The 23363-nt window shown below is 35.9% G+C and overlaps 1 protein-coding gene across 1 annotated transcript in view; it reads right to left on the bottom strand.

Moving 5' to 3' along the window:
• Positions 1–21219, bottom strand: part of HMCN1 (hemicentin 1) — an 814916-nt gene extending 793697 nt beyond the window's left edge. Inside the window, exon 1 of the mRNA XM_074222240.1 lies at positions 20750–21219. The gene's annotated coding sequence lies outside the window, so the exon portion shown is untranslated. The remainder of the gene's footprint in view (positions 1–20749) is intronic.
• Positions 21220–23363: the final 2144 nt, after the last annotated feature.

Here is a 23363-nt window from a genome sequence, read left to right as displayed (position 1 = left end):
GGTCCTTCAAATAACACATCTGAAATTGTCACATGGGGAGGGCAGTAGAAAGGGAAGGGAAGGGGAAGGGATTATTTGTATTATCTCTTAAATAGGGGTGGATATTTGATCAGGGAAAAATAAATCTCCAATGTAATATCCTAGAATTGGGTATAAACTTTTCAATTCATCATAGGAGCTAAAAGGTACCTAATATAAACAAGGATGGATAATGTCCAGAAAGACAGTAAGGACAATAGTAGAAATTCAGAGCATGGGTTTTTTCTCCCTTCACCCCAAAGGCAAAAATAACCCCAACATACATGGGTCCATTGAACAAATAGACAATTGCAATTTCTGGCAACCAGATGTGCAAATTAGTCCTCAAAAGGGCATATACTTTTCACAGAAACACAGACCTCATAACACTTAACTTTGTGAGAGAAATAGAGTAAGAATTTATTATCCCCACTTTACACTTAAGGTCATTGCTCTTCAGAGAACTTAAGCAATTTGCCCAAGCTCACACAACTAATAAGAATCCTGGTTGAGACTTGAACCAAGGTCTTTAGACTTCAAAATCAGTATTATTTCCACTATCTTTGTTCTTGATGATGTTGTTCAATCAAGTCCGACTCTTCATGACTCCAGTGTGAGGTTTCTTGGCCAAGAGACTGGAGTAATTTAACATTTCCTTCTCCAGCTCATTTTACGAGTGAGGCAATCAGGGTTAAATGACTTGCTCAGGGTCCCATAGCTAGTGTCTGAGACTGTATTTAGACTCTGGAAGTTGAGTCTTCCTGACCTTAGCCTGAACACTCTATTCACTGAATTATCTAGCAATTCTTCTTTCCAGTATACCACACTGCTTCTCTACTACAGCTAATTCATAAATATAGTTAATTCCATGGTCAAGAATTATAAGCCAAGAAATAAATAGACTGATTTCCCAAAAAAGTTTGCTTTCCAAAAGAAACTCTGGGTCAAGCAATTGCTATGTATTGATTCCCACTTACCAGCTTACAAAATAGTTAGTATATGATTTCGATACAAGTCCTAAACCTATATTCTTTTTACAAAATAATCATGCATCAAAAATAATGTACCCTCTCCCAACCCTAAAGCTCAATGCCCAAAAGCATTGCACCACTCTCCCAAGATGGAATTGTCATGGAGATAAACCTTAGCCTAAATAGCAAGTTCCCATAAAAGTAAAGGTGATTCTTTCAAAAATGATGCTATTTTATATGCATACAACAACACTAATCCATTCATTGAAAGCTATCAGACTAATACAACAGAACAAGTATGGAAGAAGATGACAAGACAAAAAAAGGAATAAAGAACATGCTATCTCTTGAACAGCTGATAGAAATGGAGATATTTAGCTTAGAGACATACTAGCTTACTGAGCTCGGACTTGTTCTGTTTGGCCCCACCAGACAGAACTAGAAACAAAGGGTATTTGTTGCAGAAAAGCATTTTTCAGTTCTATAAACAGAAAATCTTTTTAGCAAATTAGATTTATCCAAAAGTAGAATGATCTTCCATGGACTGAAGACCATCTAAGATTGTGGAATAGGCATAAGAATTATAATCCAGTTCCTTCCACAACCATTAGCAATCTGACACAGGACTGAATAGTGACTAAGAATTTAAAGGGAAAAAACACAACAGATCATCTTTCTAGGCTAAATTCCAAATTTTACCTGGAGAAAAATGACCCATGCTGGAACTGTAGAACATGGGTTGACTTGGTGTCCAGAGCTTAGAGTAAAGCCCATAACACTAAAACATACAGTCCTGATTGTGAACTCAGTCCCCACAGACTAGCAGCCTGGGACCAAGATCATAGATTCATTGCCCAGAACTCCGAGCAGGAAGTTGACCAGAGAAGATCTCAGACTCAGTTCTGCATCTCCCATCCCCAAGATAGCCATGAAGTTTGGGTTTAGATGGCAGACTTCAACCTCCCAGGTAGACCAGCTACTAGGCTAAATGAAAAACTTAACTAAGAAAGGGCTTTGATGAAGTCAGGGTTGCTTAAGTCACAAATGCATAAAAAAGAAGATAGCTCTGCAATATCTACAAGCAAAATCTCTAAAGAAAATACCATTTATCCAATTCTAACTCAATTCAAATTCCTAAGAGAAATTTTAAGAGTTTAAAAATGAGATTAAAGTGAAATGAATTAAATGAAAGTGAAAGAGGAAATAATTAGAAAAGGAAAAAGAGTTAGGGAAGAGAGATTTGAGTGAATTAGCATTTGTACAAAAAGTAAAAAACAAAAGAAAACAAAAACCCTTAATCTAATAAAGAACTCTTTTAAAATTAGATGAACCAAAAAGAAGTTAAATGTACCTTGAAAAAATAAGAATTATTAAAACAAAGTCAAAAGATTTTTGAAAATGTAAGTTATCTAATAAAATATTTCAGATTTTAAAAAACATCAAGAAGAGATCATTTAAGAATTATTGATCTACCTGAAAGCCATGTCCTAAAAAAAAGAATCCAGATGTAGTTCAAAAAAAATCATGAAATAAAAATGCCCAGCTTTCTTAGAACCAAAGGATAAAGTGAGAAAAGGAAGACTTCCTTGGTGACATCCTGAAAGAAATCCCAAATTGAAAACTCTCAGGAATTTAAGGACAAAAATATATATGTATGTATATATATATATATATATACATATATATATATATACATAATATGTAGTCAGAAATACAGAATCCAAGTATCATTGAAGGAGTCATAATTACACAAAATTCAGCAGTCACAAATATTGATGAATGGGGAGCATGAAGTATGATACTCCAAAAGGTAAAAGACACAGTTTTACAACCAAAAATAACTTATCCAGGAAAACTGAGTGTAATCCTTCAGGAGAAAATTGTGAATTTCTCTTTTAAACAGATGTCTTTTAATTGGAAACTGGATAGTTATTTGTCAGAGATAACAGAGGATATTATTGTTCAGGTATTTCTTGGACCAGAAAGCTTCTGAGGTCCCTTCCAACTCTAAGATTCTATGAATTTATGGAAAATATGTCCTCATTTGATGAATAATGATCAGGGCCAAGCTATCACAAATGTGAGTTATTTGTGCAATGTGTCATGGAATCAACTTTTGGAGTAAAGGAAGAAAGAATTTAATCCCTAGAAATCCTATTGGTGCCCCAAGTGTCTTTATGGATATAATCCACCTTTACTTATAAATGTCATATTGTTCCATTACTTGTTGGTTTTGGAGACTCAGCCTTATAATGTCCGTACCATTCATTGATTTTAAATAATTTCACTAATAAGCTTGCAATTTGTTTCCCATCAGTTTGCAGTGGCATCTTCTCTTTTTATCACCATCTGCTTATGTGAGATGAACACCTCTAAAGCAATGCAAACTACAGAATATTCTGGCAATTTCCAGACTCTTTCCAGCTGCTAAGAGAAATTACCAGCTGTTCTACCAGCTTGGGGGCTTATTGTCAGAAGCTGTCAGAACCACCCTTGAAGTATTATGTTGTCTCACTGATTTTTTTCTATCTTCAACTTAACTTGCAGATTGACTGATTATAAAACTTAGCAGGATCAGAAAGCAATCGAAGAGAGAGCATCCTTTCAACCATCCCCAGACTGAGAAGTATTTTTGAGAAACTAAAGCAAGGAATATAGCAATACTAGTCTCATCTAAGTACTTCTTCATCCATCACTTCCCCACAAGAAGTTGGTATGATCAACCTTCATCCATGGCATGTGAGTCATAGCAGTACAGGCTCCAAAAGGTCCATTAAATAAAGAGGTCTTGAGAGAATCCAGTGTGATCCTCTAGTCATCTTTGATCCATAAAACTCATCAAAGACCAAGTTAATTTCAGTTTCAATGTAGGACAAACTTTGATGTATTAAGGTTTGGCCAGGTTGGACTAGTACAGGCATTTGGATGTGGCCAGGTGAGATATTTGTTCTATGTAGGTTAGATTTTTTAGTTCTTCCAACTCTGATGCTGCAGACAAAGACTGCAGACAACTGGTTGCCTATATCTTGACCAAAATAAGAGCTCAAATGAGTGTGTGTGGTATATTTTCTTGGTTAGTACCAAACCTTTGTCCAACTGAATTTGGACTAATTAATCTTAATCATGACTGATTTGTGATGACACCATTCCTGATTGCAATTTTGTGAGCTAATCCTACTTGACCCATGGAATTTCAATCATCACAGAAATAATCAAAGTTGGAGAGACTATAGAAAGACTACCTAAACTTTTGGTGGAACTATGGTTTGTCTATTTTGGAACATAATTTAGAATTAAGCAAAAAAGATAGGAAAGACTAATTTGTTTATACTCTAATCTAAAGATCCCACTCTGATCTAAGGAGACCAAAAGTAAAAAGGTCCTGTGATAAAGCAAAATATTCATAGCAGGACTTTTAAGTAGCAAACAAACCAAGGACATGTACATAATAAAATGCCCGTATTATACTATATTAAATAGATACTAGGAATTCAGAAAAACAGGAAAATTTATTTAATCTGATGAAGAATAAAATCATCAGAACCAGAAAATCAATGCAGGTAATGTCTACAAAATGATAAATGAAAAGAAATATAAAATAAAGCTCAATGCTATATAATTATAATAACCAGTCTTGGATGTAGTGAAGAGATAAGGATAAGCACTTTCCTCATTTTTGAGACATTTATAAGTAGGAAGGTCTATAAAAGTGGAATATGGTTAATTTTGCTTAACTTTTTTTTATCTATTTACTTACTTATTTATTTATTTATTTATTTGTTTGTTTTTATTTTATTAAGGCAATGGGGTTGAGTGGTTGCCCAAGGTCACACAGCTAGGCAATTATTAAGTGTTTGAACTCAAGTCCTCCTGACTGTAAGACCAGTACTCTATTCACTGCACCACCTAGCTTCCCCTTGCTTAATTTTTTAATCTTTTTTTTTTAGTAACAAGGCAAAGCTATGAGGAAAAGAGAAGAAAGTATGGTCAGCTATTAATATTTAGAAATTATGATATAAAATCAGAAAGTAGTAACCAAATTTCTTAAAATGTGGTTCTTGGTTATGTTATGAAATGCTATAGCATTCAAATTAATTTAAAAAATTCAAAACATTAATATTCTGATCCTACCCTAGTCTGAAGTCCTTGATCTCAATTGTATCAAAGTTCTATCTTTTCCAGTCTTCCTAAAAAGAAGATAATTTCAAGGAGGGACTTTAATTCCTTAAGATTAAGTTCATCAGATTATTTTTCTTGTTTACAGTTACCAAACTAAGGGTTATAGTGTCTTCTTGTTAATAATCTTGTTAAGAAAGATTATTCTTTGGGGAAGGGGGGCGGAGCCAAGATGGTGGAATAAAGGCAAGAATTCCCACAAGCTCTCCCCCAGACTACTCTAAATACTTTTAAACAATGACTAATCAAATTCTAGAGAGGTAGAACCCACAAAAAGACTGAGTGGAACAATTTTCCATGCCAATAAAAATTGGAAGATCTGTGGGAAAGGTCTGTTACACCAAGGTTATAAAGGACCTGCAGTGTCACCCAGGTCACTCCAGAGAGAACAGGCTCCAATCACCAGTAAGCTGCTTATAGAGAGTTCATCTCATGAATGATAAAGGGGTCGGGGAAGACTGCACTGGTCTCTTTGCTCTCACTGAGGCAGGACTCTGTTGCTTTGACCATACTCAGATCCAAGTTGCAGTCTGGAGCCCCAGTCTCTGGAAAAGAAGCTTTACTGCCATAGCAGAACAGGGACCTTCCTCACAGCTCAAGGGCAGAGGGGAGTGCTTGTGGTTATTCACAAACCAGAGCACAGACCAGGAGAGCAGTCAGAGACTCTAATAAGGCCTTGGAGGAATTGAGGTTCTTGGGGAGTATCCCTGAAAACAGCTGAAAAAACTCTCAAATGTCTGACCCTCCACCCTGGAAGCAGAGCCCTACCTTAACAAAGATCTAAAATGAAGTCATAGGCTGGGGGAATGAGCAAACAACAGAAGAAGGAAAAAAATCTGACCAAAGACAATTACTTGGATCCTATGAATATACACTCAAAAGATAATAAAGTCAAAGCTCCTGTATCCAAAGTCTCCAAGAAAAATATAAACTGATATCAGACTATGGAAGTGCTCACAAAAGATTTTGAAAATCAAACAAGGGAGGTGGAAGAAAAATTGAAAAGAGAAATGACAGTGATAAGGGGAAAATCACAAAAATCAAGTCAGCATTTTGGTGAAGGAATTACCAAAAAAATACTAAAAAAAAAATAACATCTTAAAAACCAATTTAGGACAAATGGAAAAAAGCAGTCCAAAAGGTCAATGAAAGAAGAATGCATTAAAAAGCAAAACTGGCCAACTGGAAAAGAAAGCTCTCTGGAGAAAAACAACTCCTTCAAATGTAGAATGGAGCTAAGGGAAGCTGATGACTTTGTGAGAAATCAAGAAACAATAAAACAAAACCAAAAGAATAAAAATTGAAAGAAAATGTGAAATATCTCACTGGAAATACAATTAATCTAGAAAAAAAGATCCAGGAAAGATAATTTAAAAATTATTGGACCACCTGAAAGTCATGACCATAAAAAGATCCTAGACTTCATTTTTCAAGAAATTCTCCAGGAAAATTGCCCTGATATCCTAGAAGCACAGGATAAATTTGAAATTGAGGCAATCCACTGGTCATTTCCTGAAATAGATCCCCCCCAAAATACCAGAAACATTATTACAGAATTTCAGAACTCCCAAGTCAAGGAGAAAATATTAAATATAGTCAGAAAGAAACAATTCAAATGTCATGGAGCTATAATCAGGATAGCTCAAGATTTAGCAACTTCTACATTAAGGACTCATAGGACTTGAAATCTATCTTACCCTAGAGAAAAATTAGATGAAAGGGATGGAATAAGAGGGACAAGGGGTTGGGAAGAGGGTGTAGGTAATAGAAGAGAGAGAGAAGATAGTGGGAGAGGGTAGTCAGATACAACACACTTCTGAGGAGGGACAGGGTGAAAGGAAAGAGAGAATAGAGTAAATGACAGTGGCAGGGGAATAGGATGAATAGTATACATCCAACAATAGAACTGTAGGAAAAATAATGAAGCAATTTCTCTGATGGACTTATGATAAAGAAAGAGCTGATGGTGTCCGAATATAGACTGAAGCACAAAAAAAGAAAGATTATTCATTAGTCTTAATTCATTTTTTTTGCTATATTGAAAGAAGGATCCTTAGAGAGGGTGGTTAAAGGGAGTAATTGCTTTCAGGAAGATACTTTCTTCTCAGATTCATCAATGATCTGTTTAAATCAATCAGTGGCTCTACACTTAAACTTTTTTACTTTTATTTTATTTTGTTATAGCATGTTTTCTTGTTTCAAGATAATAACAATAAAAAGTGAGCATTTATATAACACTTTAAGATTTGTAAAGCACTTTATAAATATTCTTCCATTTGATCTTCAAAACAACCCTGTGAGGTAGGTGCTCTTATTATCCTCATTTTATAGATGAGGACACTGAGGCAGACAAGGATTAAATGATTTGCCTAGTCACAGATTCACTAATATACTAATATCAGATCCCTGGTGCAAAATCAGGTCTTGTGTAGTGGATGACTACAATCAAATGTAATTTGGAAGTTGCTGGAGAATATTTTGAATAGTAGAGCAAAGTCTGCCTAGCTGAACTTTGCTCCAAGGAGAAATGATCGCATATTAAGGAAAGTTCTCTGACAAATTTGCTCAGATACTATAAACCTACATATAGTTTTCTTCTAAAGGCAAAGAAAAATCAACTGACTATTGTTTTAAAAATCAAGCACAGAAATCCAGTTATCTGTGCATCAGTTATTAATCTCATAGACCTTTGATTCATATCATTAATCTGTTCATGACTAGCAGCCAACAGACATTTTATTAAGGACTTACTATATTTCTAGGCACCTGCATTACCTTGCTCATGAGACTTAAAAACAGAAGCTTTGTACATGTTCAACATTCACTACATTTTGTCACCAAGGGGAGGAGGGAAAGGGCAGGTGGAAGAAAAGTGTGCAACTTATGAATTTGCAAGTGGATGAATGTTGCAAATCTTTCATATCACATAATTGGGAAAATAAAGTAAAATATCAATCAAAAAAGTAAATAAAACAAAATTATAAAGATTAAGTGGGACTTGAATGAAGAAATATGAAAATGGGAAGCATACACTGCGTATGTTTTCAGACTTTTTCAATGTATTAATGAATTATGCTAATTTTTCCCCCTTTCTAAAAAAATCCCAAAATTCTATATGGGGTGATTTTAGGAAGGGAAAAGAAAAGAAACACATGGAATACTATGAAGATGTAAAAAACAGAAGATAGCAATAAAAAAATTTTAAGTATAAACCAAAAAAATACTTTATAAAACATGTTACAGTAAACACACACACACACACACACACACACACACACACACACACACACACACACACACAAGCATTGAATTTAAAATCAGAGAATCTGGGTTCTTTTCTTTGGAATGCAGTTCTCTCAAATGTAAATGAGGACTTTGTATCTGAGGTCCCTTCCAACTTCCACTGCTGAAAGTATGATAATGAATCCAGAAAAGGTCAAATGATTGCTGATCAGCATAGAAGGTATGATGGAAATGAGAAAACAGGAATTTGCAGCAGTCCTCTTATGCAGTTTGTTTTAGACACCTTCTGGCATAGGACTGGAGAAAGTAAATGTTGAGCAAAATCCCTGGTTGACTTTTGACTAGTCATAGGATGGAGGGAGAGAGAATTCAAGGGTAGAGGACTGTTGCACCAGTCATGCATATGGTCAAGACTAAGAGAGAAAAGGCAAGACAGAGCGGGGGCAATGGACTTGGAGAACAAGGAGAGCTATAACCCCCAAAATTCATATAAATAGAGTCACATCAGAAAGTTTAACCTCAAAGGATCAATTTCTTTTCCTTTGGTTCATGACTCCCACCTGGAGTAATCCAAGACAATCTTCCAAATTAATGGCAGACATAGCTCGTGGTCAGTGTCCCAAAAATGGATGACTTGGTACAACTGGTATTTTCAGTGAGGAAAAAGACTATGTAATTCCAAGATCAACAATTCAGAGGAAAATAACATTAAGAGAGGCAAAATTTAGGTAGAACTTAGGATCATGAATGTAGCCATGGGAAGAAATGAGAATATTTAAATTCTAATAGGGCTCTTCCTCCTTTTAATTGGCTGCTTATTTTTAAAAAACTGTTCCCAAGCCATGCGAGCAAGTGTTCATTCGCATGACTAGGGGAAAATTGGGAGCCAAAATGGAAAACTGCTGAGCTCATCAACTGTAAATTAGCCAGGGCTATTTTTATGTAAGGTTTTGATTTGAGAAGGGAGGGGGGAAATGATATTCTGATCCATTTCCCGGGAACAGCTGTAATCAGCCAATGCCCAAGAACACAGAACTCAAGTAATTAAACATCCTCCACTTTAAAAAAATCTATTTAGCTAAGGGGAGAGAGCAACATCATGTGGGTTTCTCCTTGTCAAACTCTTTTTTCAAAATGGAATGGAATTAATTTTTATGGTCCACATAAAAATAACATTCTCCACCTCTGAACAGCAATAATTTGTAGGCTTCTCTGTTTTCCTCCTTCTTGCAATATAATAGTGCAAAGAGTCACCATCAAAGCATACATTTATCTCCTCTGGTCCCTTTTTGGCATATTTAAATGCTACCAGATGCTGGAATATTATAGAAAAAAAGCTTCCTACTTTTCCAAGTGTCATTATTCCCAGAAAGAAAATGCCACTTCTGCTGTTTGTCTTTACTAGGAGACTGTGTCCTTCACTAAATCTTGCTGTTCAAAGTAAGAAGAACCACAGAAAACAGTTTATATAGTAGTAGCCATAATTAAATTGAGGGAAGTTTTGTACACTGTTTGACAGGAGGAGCTGGATCAATGCAAAGATTCATCATGATTTCAGAAGCCTGACAGTGACATGCATATCTCCCTCCTCTCAGCAGGTGTTGAATGGAACATTTTTTTTTGGTCAGATGGGGTCAATATGTTAGCTTTTATTGCTTAACTATACTTTTGGGAAAAACAGCGATGGAATTTTGTAAGGGGGAAAGAAAGTAGTTGTCATCAGAAAGCAGTGATAATGTAAAAAAATAACCATAAAGCCCTTAAAAAAAATTCCTTCAAGCATTTTATGGTGTGTCTCAAAAGCTTTGGTGCACTTTTAAGTTATTAAAGCTTAATCAAAGCTATTAAAAAGCTTAATATCTATACTAAGACTTTTGGGATACATTATATATGGTAAATGAGAACATTTTCTAATTTCCCTCTTTTATTGACTTCCTAGCAGCTCACTACTGCTGCCAAAGACCTACTCTGTTGCCTTATTGTGGTTCTCAAAGCAAAAGTATAAGTGATAGTATTTCCCACCAAGCCAGAACAGGTTGAAGGATGAGTCTCATGACCAACTGCTATATGTCTAGCACATCAATTGGGATTCATATTTATATGTTCCCAGTGGAACTTATGAATTTTTTAAAAGTTAAAAAACTTTAAAAACAAACTCCATGCTATTATTACGATGCCAGAAGTCCCTGTGAGCCAAAATATTAACATTAATTTAAGGAATAGCTATAAATCTTCCTGCTAAAACTGAACAAGGATTACAGTAAAATTTCAGTTCTGAAGAATTCACAGGAGATTCAGGTTAATTGAAGTTAAATCTTATCCAGATATCTCTCTTTTTCAATCTCTGTTTCAATCTCTGTGGTTGGAAATTCTTTCTGAAAGTGTACTAGTTATACAAAATAAATTCACAATAATTATCAATTGTTCTGTTTAATATTAATGGAACCCTCCAGATATGAAGCTATGAAGAGGAATTCTATTAATTGTAAATATAAAATACATTAAATATCTAAAAATTAACCTGACACATAGCACCTAGATATTTTCAACAGAAATGAAAAAAATATAAAGAGTAAAGAAGGAGGGAGGAAAGGAAGACAAGAAGAAAAAAAATTTGTTAAGCATAAATACTACGCTAAGAACTTGAAAATCAAAATAATTATTGCTTCAAGTCTCACACATTCTAATAAGGAGAATCAATTCATATAAGATACTTTTTTTGCAAGTCCATTGGAAAGATCAAATGGCCCTTAATTTTTACAAGATGAAATATATGATAATCACTCAAAAAGGCTAGAAATCACCAAATAGAAAAAAACATAAATTGAAAAAGTTTTAATTATATAATTTATATGTATCATACTAGCAAAAATACTATAAGATGTCCACTTGTAATCTCTACTTGAAGGGAGGCAAAGATTTAGGGGTCACTTAAGTTTAGGGATTCCGAGCTGCAGTAAGCCTATCCGATGACTATGCTAAGTCCAACACCAATATAGTGAGTCCCTGAAATTGGGGAGCCAGTGAGCTGCCTGAGGAGGGACAGATTAGCACAGGTTGGAAATAGATATTTCCATTTTCATGGAAGATTGCATTTCCATCTTAGAAGAGACAGAGATGCCTAGTATAAAATAAAGATGGAAAATCCATAGTTAAAGAGCCTGTAGAAAGACTGGCAAAATAATCATAATCTCATAACTCTAGATCTGAAAGGTACCATAGCAATTATCCACCTCAATCTCACTTACAGATGAGGAAACAGTGACAAGATCTGAAATATGAGCTCATGTCCTATGACCCCAAGTCCCTTGCCATTTTCCACTTTACCATGCTACCTCCCTCCCTCTCGATAGAGCTGTGAATAAATTCAACTATTCTTGAAACTGATTTGAAGTTATGCAAAAAAATATAAATTGTTTATATCCTTGAAACCAGAGATTTCATTTCTAGGATAATGTCCCAAGGAGGTTACTGACAATAACAAAAATCCCATGTATAAAAAAAATTTTATAGGAATAATGTTTGAATTTTTTTCAAAGATATGGTAAACTACAACTGATGAATAGGAAATATCTGAATATATTATGGTAATAGGTTCTGAATTCAAATTCTGCTTCTCACATTTATTATCTTTGTGATCTTGGGCTATGAGTCACTTAGCACCCCTAAAACTCATTTGTTAAATAAGAGGATTGACCTATAATGCCACTAAAGTCTATTCCAATTCTTTAAGATCTTTTTTAAAACTTTATTTCAGTTTTAATTTATGGAATAAAATAAGCTTTTCCAAAGGCTTGTGTTATTCCATAAATTAAAAATAAAATAAATAATAAATGAAAAATGAAAAAATGAAATACACAAACAATAAAAAAGATGATCATATGTGAAACTATGTATACCTTGCTTTCAAATAGTCAACAAAATTATCATATAAATTTATATTTTTCCTTTATTTTTCCCTCTCCTAATGGGTGTGAATGGATGTGAAAAACCCAGATAAACACAAGAGACTTGTATAAAACAATAGAGTAAAGAAAGAATCAAAGCAACAATGTATGCATTGAGGAGAAACAAGTAAAGTCAATATGAAGAAGCAAAAAACTCTGGTCATATAAGGTCACTGCTAGGAACAGACTATCAGGCTTGAAGGATGTATTGTTTCTTTCCTGTTTACACTTTTCCACTAAACTCCTGACTGAAAGGAGCTGAACTCAAAATTCAGAGGGGGCCATACATTTTTGGACATGATCACTGTGGGAGCTGGTTTTGATTGATTGATTGATTGATTGCATATTAGTTAGAGAGTTTTATTTTTCCTTTTTTTGTTGTTCAATTAAAGGTAAGAGAGAGGGAATAAATGCTTGTTAATGGAAAAATAGTAAAATTAAATTTTAAGAAACTTGTTTAAGGAATATATTCTGCAAGGGAGCTTATTTGGATATTTTGGAGGAAAGTCTGTTGGGTTAAAACAACAGGCATCAATGAATTCAACAATAATAAAAAAATTAAATAAAAATGCATCAGTTTATGTTTCTTATTAATGATAATATGATGGATATCATTGAAACTGTGACAACTAAGCATGTTATAGTATCTTCAGAGGCATCATTCAGTTCTCTTTGGGTAAGGATCCATATAAGCTGATAGATAAAGAGATGGACAGGTCTTCACATGTCATAGAATGCAATCTCCTCATTTTTCAGATGAAGAATCTAAAGATTAGAGTCACACCACCAATAAATTAGGTGGGACTTGAACTGAGGTCTTCCTCATTTCAGCATTTTATTTACTTCTTCAGCATGAGACATTGTATTGAGTGAGACCCGTGATATATCCAGGAAGTTTGTGTTTGTCTTTTTTTTTAAACAATAAACTCATACAAACCTATATTATTGTTATTTGCCTATTTCTTCCTACAGATGAAAGGTAAAAAAAATAATTTCAGTTAATGGGATTATGGTTAACTGAACTTTTGCTGTGACCATACTTATTGAGTTTTTCATTCTGTGAAACACATCAGAACATTTGGCATGTTTTTCTCCTTACCACCATGACATGTGCTAGATAGCTATTGGACACAAACATTCTGTTTCTGAGTACAGGTTACTAAACTCAATACACATTATCCTATAAATAGGTTGGAACCTTACTCATAAGCAAGTATCAACTTTTATAGCCATATCCTTTCTTGCTAGTTTGTTACCTTCCTTAGCATTTTTAGGACCAACAGAACATAATTGAGTCATTTTCAAGATCAAAAACTGACATATCCTTTTGTGCTTACGTCAGGGAAAGAAATTTGATTTGTCCTCATTTTTTACCCACTACTCAATAAATCTTGAGAGAAAACTAGAAAGAAATAATTGGAATATCTCTTTAAGAATTTGCCAAATGCTTCCTTCACAGCAACCCTGTGAGAGAGGAAAATAGTGTGAAACACTCATAGCCCCATTTCATAAACAAAGAAATTCAGACTCAGAGAGAGAAGTGGTTTGGCCAGGAAAACACAGTAAGTGGGTGGAGGAAGTGGGACAAGGATCCCAACAAGCCAGGCTAGAAAACAGAAGGAAACTACAGGAAGAGAAAACACTCTACCCCGGATGAAAACAACCATAAAAACAAAATCATTTTTAAGAGTCTCGGGAAGAACAGAGAAACATAAATTATAGGACATTAAAGACAATACAGTGTATAGTGCAGTTTTAGGTGATTAAAGCATCCCATTTTATCCTATTTCAGTTAAAAAAATAAAAGTACAAAATTCTGCAAAGTTTGGACCAACTATGCAACTTAGAAAGTCCTGTGAGTGCCCAGTCTGCCGTCACTTGTTGGCTGCTTTAACTAATTGTGCTTTTAAATTAATTGAGAACAAAGAATGTCCCAAATGCAGAATAGAACGCTTGACATGCTCACTGCAGATAAAGGGAATATGTTACTGAGATATGTGAGTTATTTGTTTAAGGTCACTCAGCAAGCCTGTGACTGGCAGAAAGTTCTCTGGAATCCAGGAGGTCAACTCCATTTTCAGGCCACATGTCAAGTGTTTAGGAGCCAGCATGCATAGTAGGTGTATTGTGAAGGATCCTTCTGTTCCAGTTGACCCAGAATTGTTGGACACTGAAGTCAGATCATTGGCAATCCAGATGAATTATATTTACACTCCCTGAATAAGGAAAGTTAAGCAAAGAAAAGGCAATCCTTTGCTTGTCCTTTCTTTCCCTTCTCCTTCTCCTTCTCTGTCTCTGTCTCTTTCTTTATCTTTCTGTCTCTTTCTTACTCTATCTGTCTGTCTCACTCCTCTCTTTCCCAGTTTGTTTCTGTGATTCTCTCTCTCTCTCTCTCTCTCTCCCCTCCTTCTCTCTCTCCCCCTTCCTCTCTCTCTCTCTCTCTCTCTCTCTCTCTCTCTCTCTCTCTCTCTCTCTCTCTCTCTCTCTCTCTCTCTTTCTCTCTCTCGCAGTAGGATCCAGAGACCAGACATATGACATGACTGGTGAAGGAACGTCACATATAGAAAAGACTCCCTCAATCAATGCAGTTGGCAAATATTCTGTACTTTATATTCTTAAAAGAGTTGCCTGAAGCACCAAGAAGTTGAATGATTTACTCAGGTTCAAACACAATCTGTATGTGTTGTTAGACAAGGGACTCGAACCTAAGACTTCCTGATGCTGAGACCACTGTTCCATGCTTCCTATCTATTTTTTAAAAATAATTTTGAAATAGTATTTCTTCTGTTTTTCCTTAAGATCCATCCATATGGGTCCAATAAAGTGAGCTTTTGCCAAGATCCTAGTTCCAGAAATTGTCTCTTCCCATGAATTCTCATCAGACAAGTGCTCAGAGAACTCTACAATTGGAAGGAATTGTACAGCTGTAGAAGACAAAGAATGCCAACTAGATGTCAGAGCACCTAGGAGACTAGAGTTCAAATTCTCCTCTGATATGTGCTACCCATGTGCTTGTGGGATAACAGTACCTAATATTTGAAGCCATTTATGCATGTCAACTCTATGGTATCATTACCCACACTTTACAAATGAGGAAACTGAGACAAAGGTTTCTTCTGGTAGTAAATACCTGGGGAAGGATTTAACTACAGTCTTTCTCATTCAAAGCCTCAGCATCAATTTATATTTGCTTAGCTTCTTATATCTTGTCATTTTGCTGAATCTCAGTTTTCTTACTAGTAAAATGAAGGAGTTGGATTAGAGAGCCTCTTGAGGTCTCTTTTAGCTCTAGAGTTATGATTTTATGAACCTTAGACACCATCAGATCAAACGTGTCTAATCTGATTATCCCAAAGTGGCTCTGCTTTTAGAGGAACCATTTGAATGATATGATTTTGAGCTGGGAAAGAGCCCTCAGAATCCTACCTTGGGGCTGTTCTTCAGTCCTAATGGCTCTTTCCCTCAATTTCTAGCTTTTTACCTGAATTTTCATTTTTCTGTCCACATTAGGTAGTGATTGGTCACCAAATAGGAAAGGAAGGAGCCATCAAAAGTGACTGAGAGAGAGTGTGTGTGTCCAACCAGGAACCTGGTGCAACTAGAATGTCACATTTGTAATATATCACAGCCAAGGGCCTCTCTTTGGGGGCAGGAAGAAGTCTATAGGAGAGAGCACAAGTGATCCAGCAAGCAGTCGACCAGGGTCTACTGGTGCCAAGGTCCAAACCAATCAAAGGAATAGGCAGAAATAAGATTAGGATAAGCAAATCAGAAAAAGAACATGACCAGAGATCCAATTCTTGTGCAAAGTCAAATAAAGAAGAGCAAGAATTTTTAGATACATTTTTGAGTATAGATATGTAGGGAGGGATTTGTCATAGAGTTGATAACTGAACCCAGGGGAATGGTTGAGATGGTCAAGGGAGAGATTGTAGAATGAGAAGAGGATTTAGAAATTAAAGCAAGCATGTCCTACATATCTACACCCAAATGTCTACCACACTTGGAAACAAACCCTGAAACCTTAAAGAATAAAAAACCTTTAAAACAAAATCCCTGCTTCTTGCTTCTCCTGATAGCTTCTTTGGTTCATACAGTGTCACTACCATTCTCTAAGATACCATAGCTAGAAACCTCAGAATCTTCCATACTTCCCCAATTTAATCTATTGTGCTAGTTAGTGGGTCAGTGTTTAGAATACTGGACCTGGAATCAGAAAGGTCTAAGTTCAAATCTAGCCTCAGACACTTACTAGCTCTGTGACCCTAGGCAAGCCAATTAACCTCTTTCTGCCTCAGTTTTCTCAACTGCAAAATGAGAATAATAATATCACCAACCTCTCAGTGTTGTTGTGAGGATGAAATCAGACATGATTTAGGGCTTTGTCAATCTTAAAGTCCTGTAGAAATGGGGGAACCTCCTCAGGTTTTATGGCAGGGAAAGGCAGCTTGACAACAGCGTCAAAGATAGATTATAGAGGAGAGAGACTGGTGGGAAGGGTAGGTGAGGGATAGTGAAGGTAGTGAGATGAGCAGAGAGGAGGGAGTAGATGTAGCAGATACAGTGGAGTTATAATAACTGAGAACTGATTGGATGTAGGAAGAGAGAAAAAAAGGCATTTAAACACCTCTTCAGAGTTCTAAGTCTTCATTCAAATCTCAGCACTCACACTTTGCACCCAGGTGACTGTGGGCAAGTCACATAAGAAATCTGGGTCTTAGTTTAATCTCTAAAATGAGAGGGCTAGATGACAGTCCCTCCTAGCTCTGAATGTATGATTCTCTGACCTCAGGACTGGGAGAGTAATGGTAGTGATGTCCCCGGAGAGTGGAATGTTTTGAAGGAAAATAGTACTAGTGGGAAAATGAACAGTTTGCCTTTGACCATATTGAGTTTGATATGCCAACAAGACAGCCAGGTGGAGATGTGAAATTTGTGGCCAATAGAAAAATTAGGGCTGGGTTTATATATCGAGGGATTTGTCATAGAGTTGATAATTCAACCCATGGGAATGGTTGAGATGATTAAGGGAGAGACTGGAGAATGAGAAGAAAGGTCCTACAGTAGGGTCTTGGGCTCTAAACTTAAGGAGTAGTAGTTCTAATTCTTCATAACAGGACTAATGTGGAAATGTGTTAAACACAATTGTCATCTATATTAGATTGCTCACTGCCATGGTGGGGGGGGGGGAAGGGAGAGTGGTAGAAAAATGTGGAACTCAAAAGCTTGCAAAAGGATGAAAGTTGAAAGCTATCTTTGTATATAATTGGAAGAAATAAAATATAAAAGCATTGTAAACTTAAGGATCAGGGGAAACAAGAAAACTAGGAAAATGATAAAGAATGTTTAAATATAAAGAAGAGTACCGTAAGAGAACAGTATCAAGGAAATCTAAAGAGAGAATATCCTAGAGAAAGGCTATCAATAGCGTCAGATGTTACAGAGAACTCAAGTAGAATTAGCCATAATATTTAGGAATTTAGAGGCTTTCCTAGGGTATGGGGGTTAAAATCTAGATCAAAAGGTGATATATGTAGACTACTCATTTAATTTTTCAAGAGGAAGAAGAAGCAGAAAAGTCAGTGACGAAAAAATATTGATGAACCAGAGCCTAGTGCAGTGTCACAAATAAAGAGGAGAGAATTTTTAGAGAATGGACAATAATATCAAATACAGAAAAAAGGAATATTGTTTGCAATAATAAGAGACCATCTGCCAAAGTGGATAGAGAACCAACCCTCATAACCAAGAAGACCTAGATTCAGTGTCCACCTCTAGCATGTACTGGCTTGTATAACTCAGGGCAAGTCATTAATCTTTCAGGGTTCTAAAGAACTCTCTAAGACTACAAGTTTAGAGAAGCTACAAACCTATCTTGACAGAAAGAGTTTCTACTCCTAGGAATACCTTTTTTTTTTTAGGTTTTTGCAAGGCAAATGGGGTTAAGTGGTTTGCCCAAAGCCACACAGCTAGGTAATTATTAAGTGCCTGAGACCGGATTTGAACCCAGGTACTCCTGACTCCAAGGCTGGTGCTTTATCCACTACGCCGCCTAGACACCCCATGGGAGTACCTTCTAACTGAGGAAATCATAGGTCTGGAGATCCTATCTACATTTGTTGAAATATCAAGGAGAAGGAGGAATAAGAAAAGGCCACTGGCTATGGAAAATAACAGATAACAAGACTCCTTAAGAAAGCAAGTTTCTATGACCTAATAGGAATGGCAGTTAAAGATTGGTAGAGAAAATATGTGAATGATGAGGAAGTGGAGGGAATATAGGCTTTCCTTTCAAGAGATCAAAGGATAAATAACAGGATGTCAGCTCAAGTTGGTTTACAGGATCTAAGGAAGTTTTTTTTCCCCTTTAGATAAGGGAAATTAGGTTATGTTTATAAAATAGGAGGAAAGTGTCATTAAAAGGAGAACTTGACAATTCATGTTTTTTAGAGTTGGAAGAGACTTCAGAGGTTCATCTAGTTCTAGCAGTACCTGAGTAGAAAGTTTCTCCACAATATCCTCAGGACATAGTCACCATTTGGAGACTTTCACTGCCTCCCATAATCGACTTCACTTTTTAAATTTTTTTTATTTATTTAAGGCGATGGGGTTAAGAGTGACTTGCCCAAGGTCACACAGCTAGGCAATTATTAAGTGTCTGAGGCCAGATTTGAACTTCACTTTTTGAGAGTCCTAATCTTAAAAAAAGCCTTTCCTTATATTGAATTGAAATGAAGCACTCTGCAACCTCAATTTTGTTGTTAAGTTAGTTTTCAGTCATGTTCGACTCGATGTGATCCCATTTGGGGTTTTCTTGGCAGAGATACTAGTATTTTGCTATTTCCTTTTCTAGCTCAATTTACAGATGAGAAAACTGAAACAAAAAAAGTTAAGTCCCTTGTTCAGGGACAGACAGTGTCTGAGATCAGACTTGAACTCACAAAAGATGAGTCTTACTGATTTCAGGTATGCCTTTCACCTATCCTGCCCCACAGCCTCAAAGCACTGCTCTTATTTAAGCTTTCTCAGTTACATGTAAAGAAAGGGATTGGAAGAGACTTGAGAGTCTCAGATATAACTAATTTGGGAAATGGAAGAAGAGGTGTTTTAGATTTTTTAAATGATGCCCTTATCTCCATGAAGAGCTTCAAGAGCTTGGATGCTACTCCTAGTAGGCTTCCTCTTAAACCATTTGGTCTCTCAGTATTCTCTTTCGATAACTACCAGGCTTCATTTTGTCTTAGTAATGATACTTCAGCCCCATTCCCACTAACTCTCTTGCAAATTTGGTCTTGGGGAAATGTTTGTATATATGACCACTTTATATTGCTATTCCCCCTGCCCTCTGCCCAAGCTACGGCATGATAAATACCTAGGGTATCTTCTGTACATCACATGGGGTGCCAGATTCTCCCTTTTCCATCCCTGTCCCATAATGCATCATTCTTCCTACAAACACCCTGGTTTAACATATAGGGCCCCTAAAAAGAGATCATTGGAGGCCAATAGAAATCTTGACCCATTATCCCAGCAACCATTTTTTAATTCAATCGCATTTGCCCAAATTCCCCCCCCCCTTTTCTTTGACTTCATTCTTTCTCAATTCAAACCCTCTGTAAACAAGCTAGAATATAAAGGAACATTAATTCTTTCAACCCATTGCCAGTTCTATAAGGACACCATCACCACAGTGTATAATAAACATTAGAGAATTAAATGATGCAGATATTTGGAGTTCAAGAAAGGGAGAGATTATCAAGTCAAGCTAGCATAGCAAAGTCCAGCTTTTTGGAAGATCAGATTTACAACCTCATACCCTGAAACAATACCAAATCTCAGAAATGAAGACAGGTTCTGACATGTGTAAAACTATCTTCTTTATTTTAGTTTCAGCTCAGAAATCCTCAGTCTGACAGTATAACACAGTGCTTGAAACATAATAAGTGCTTATTGCCTTCCTCTTTCCTCTTCTGTCCTTACCTCACCTTACTCTTCCCTCACTCAGATCCCATTTGCTCTTAAGACAATTTTACAAGCGTAGTTGTTTGGTATTCTAATGTAGAACAAGTTAGAAAGAGCATAGGAAAGTAGGTACCCAAGCAATTAGCAGTCACTAAAAGGAAGGGGGGGAAGTAGAGCATCATATCCCCCCATACAAATAGGAATTGCCATGTAGCTAAAAGTGAATCCATCAAATCATTAACCTCTAATTTCTGTGGACCCATAGCTTCAATCTGCTTTTGTCTGCAAGAGTGCCATCTGGTTTCCAAGAATCTCCTTTTACTTGTCCCTTGTGAATTTGCCCTGACTGATTTTGCTTCTTTGCAGTTTTCTTCACCCTTGAGACAGGATCCCACCTGCTTGGACTAAAATAAAGTATTGGCCTCTACTTACCTTGTACGAAACCAGTTCAAGTGGGAAGGAAGGGCAGGCAGAGAGAGAGAATACATAGAATTCACAGACCATGAGAGTTGGAAGGAATATCAGCCACCATCTGATTCAACCCATACCCTCTGAGGAATTCCACAGCACTACAAACTCAACGAGTGGTCAAGGAGGCCTCTGATAAGTCCACAGTGTCCATTCAACTTTTGGTAGCTTTTTAATTTTTAGAAAGTTTTTCCTAACATTAAGCCTTAGTTTCTTTCTTTGTAAGACAAAACAGAATTCCTCCCTTGTCCCCTTTACATGTGATAACCTTTCCAACTTCTCTTCTCTGGCCTAAATATCCCCATTCAATTTAATGGATCTTCACATGAAAGAAGCCTAAGGTCCTCCACCATCCGGTTTGCCTTCTTCTGGCCACTGTGTAACTCACCAACACAGTTCCTCAACGATGAAGCCCAGGACTAAACACATCACTCTCAATATGATCTGGTCACAGTGACTATCACTTCCTTTTTACTAGAAGCTGTGTCCCTTCAAGTAACCCAAGATTGATTTAACTTTTTTTTTTGGGGGGGGGGGGGGTCTCAACACATTGCTGACTTATATGGAGCTTACAGTTCACTAGAACTCCTGTGATCTTTTTTCAGCCAAACTTCTGTCTAACCATGTACACTCTATCTTATATTTATGAGGGTAATTTCTTAAATCCAAAGTGTTAGACTATATTTATCCCTCTCAACTTTGTGTCATATGCAAAATGTGGCAAGCATGCTATCTGTGATTTTTTCCAAATTATTGATAAAAATGTTCAACAGCCTAGAGCCAAGCATAAATTCCTGGGCACTCTATGGGACACCCCCTGCCAAGGAACCATAGTCCTATTTGAGTTCAGTCATGCAACCAGTTCAGAATCTGTGTTTGCAGTCTTGCAAGTTCACAAATCTCTATCTTTTCCATAGGAATAGCATGAAAAAATATATTAATTTTTTTTGCTAGCACTTAGGTAAACTTGATCTGCAGTATTTCTCTGATATCCCAGTTTAATGAGTGCATCAAAAAAAGAGAAAGAAATGAGACCATTTTGGGCTTTTCATGATCATCATTCATTAATCATCTCTTTAAAAATTTATTCCAGATTTTTATTAGAAACTGAAGTCAGACTCAATGGCCTATAGCTTATAAACTATTTTTTTCCTCTCTTTTTAAAACTGGAGCAGCATTTGTCCAGGTTCTCTATAAAGTATCAAATATCACTAAAGTCTCAGGAATTACATCTGCCAGTTCTTTCGGTCCTCCCATGATTTGATAGTTCAATTTGGGCAGGGTGACTCAAACTCATCATGAGCAGCTAAATGCTTTCATTAGCTCCTTAATTATCTTAGGTGCCAATTTTCTATTAACCATTTTTATTCTGTTCTTTCAAATGTCATTCTTCTTCACAGAAAAAAAAATAAAAATGAAAATTGAAAAGATCTTCCCTCTTTTTGTCATCAAGTAGCAATGTCCTATTCATACTAAGCAGCAACCCTACCCTTTCTCAGATTGTACAACTTTCCCCCAACATAGTTTTATAAGGGACTTTTTCCTCCAATAGAGTTTTGTGGGGAAGGGAATCTTTCTGATATCAAAGCAAGGATTTTAGGGAGGGATGAAGGACTATTAAAGATAGGTTTAATGAAAGCAGTGAAAAATGACAGCTGATAATATGACAGCTGATAATCTGAACTTAATGGAAGAAAGAAAAACTAAAAAGTAGACACAGAGCTGTGTTTGTATAGCAAAATAGCAGACATTGATAATGACTGATTGATGATGATAGACCTGTCTTTAAAAAGATTAGATTATGCTTATTATCCACTCTTTAACTAAACAAAGAGAAGTATACAACACATTTTTGACAATTTTCCATTCAAAGCAATTGAAAATTTTTTAAGGTTTTGGGGGTTTAAGTAGGTAAATTTTAATTACCTGGAAAATTTCATATGAGAATTAACTCACTTATCAACAGTGGTGGATAAAATCAGTATTACTGTTAAATTACAGTTAAATTTACACAGGGATTTTTAAGCAAAATGAAAATAATGTTGTTCTACCAGCTAATCAATGTCAACCAAGAGACAGATTTGACTAAAACGTATTCAGTGAGTAAAAAGTACCATAAAACTATTCAGAAAGACAAAAAAGAGTGTATGTGGAACTTCAGATCTGACAGTATTTTTTTAAAAATTGCAATAGTATTTCTCTTTCATGTAACAATGATGTTATTTTTTTTACCATTAGATATATTCAGCCTTCTCCCCCTACCAAAGTCTTTCAGGACAACACATGCAATTAAAATATCACAAATTCCCTGAAGAGAATTTTGAAAGAGCAGCAAACCAGACATTATGGCATCATTAACTAATAATTACAAAGGGAAGAAATTCTGGATTTATTTACTCCTTTAATTATTCCTCACAATATACTTCACTTTTATTTTCTCATGAGCTTTTTTTACAGTCTAATGTCTTTTATCATTATTGCTGGAAAAACTTAAAAAAAGAATAAAAGCATGAGTTTAAATCCATGACTTGTCCTTGTCTATTCTGCACGTGAAAAATGGCACTGTACTTGTCAGAAT

The sequence above is a fragment of the Macrotis lagotis genome, chromosome 2 (assembly GCF_037893015.1).
Source record: "Macrotis lagotis isolate mMagLag1 chromosome 2, bilby.v1.9.chrom.fasta, whole genome shotgun sequence".
In the NCBI taxonomy this organism is placed as follows: domain Eukaryota; kingdom Metazoa; phylum Chordata; class Mammalia; order Peramelemorphia; family Peramelidae; genus Macrotis; species Macrotis lagotis.
The sequence above is the reverse complement of the archived record's forward strand: the minus strand, read 5'-3'. Positions and strand labels throughout refer to the sequence as shown.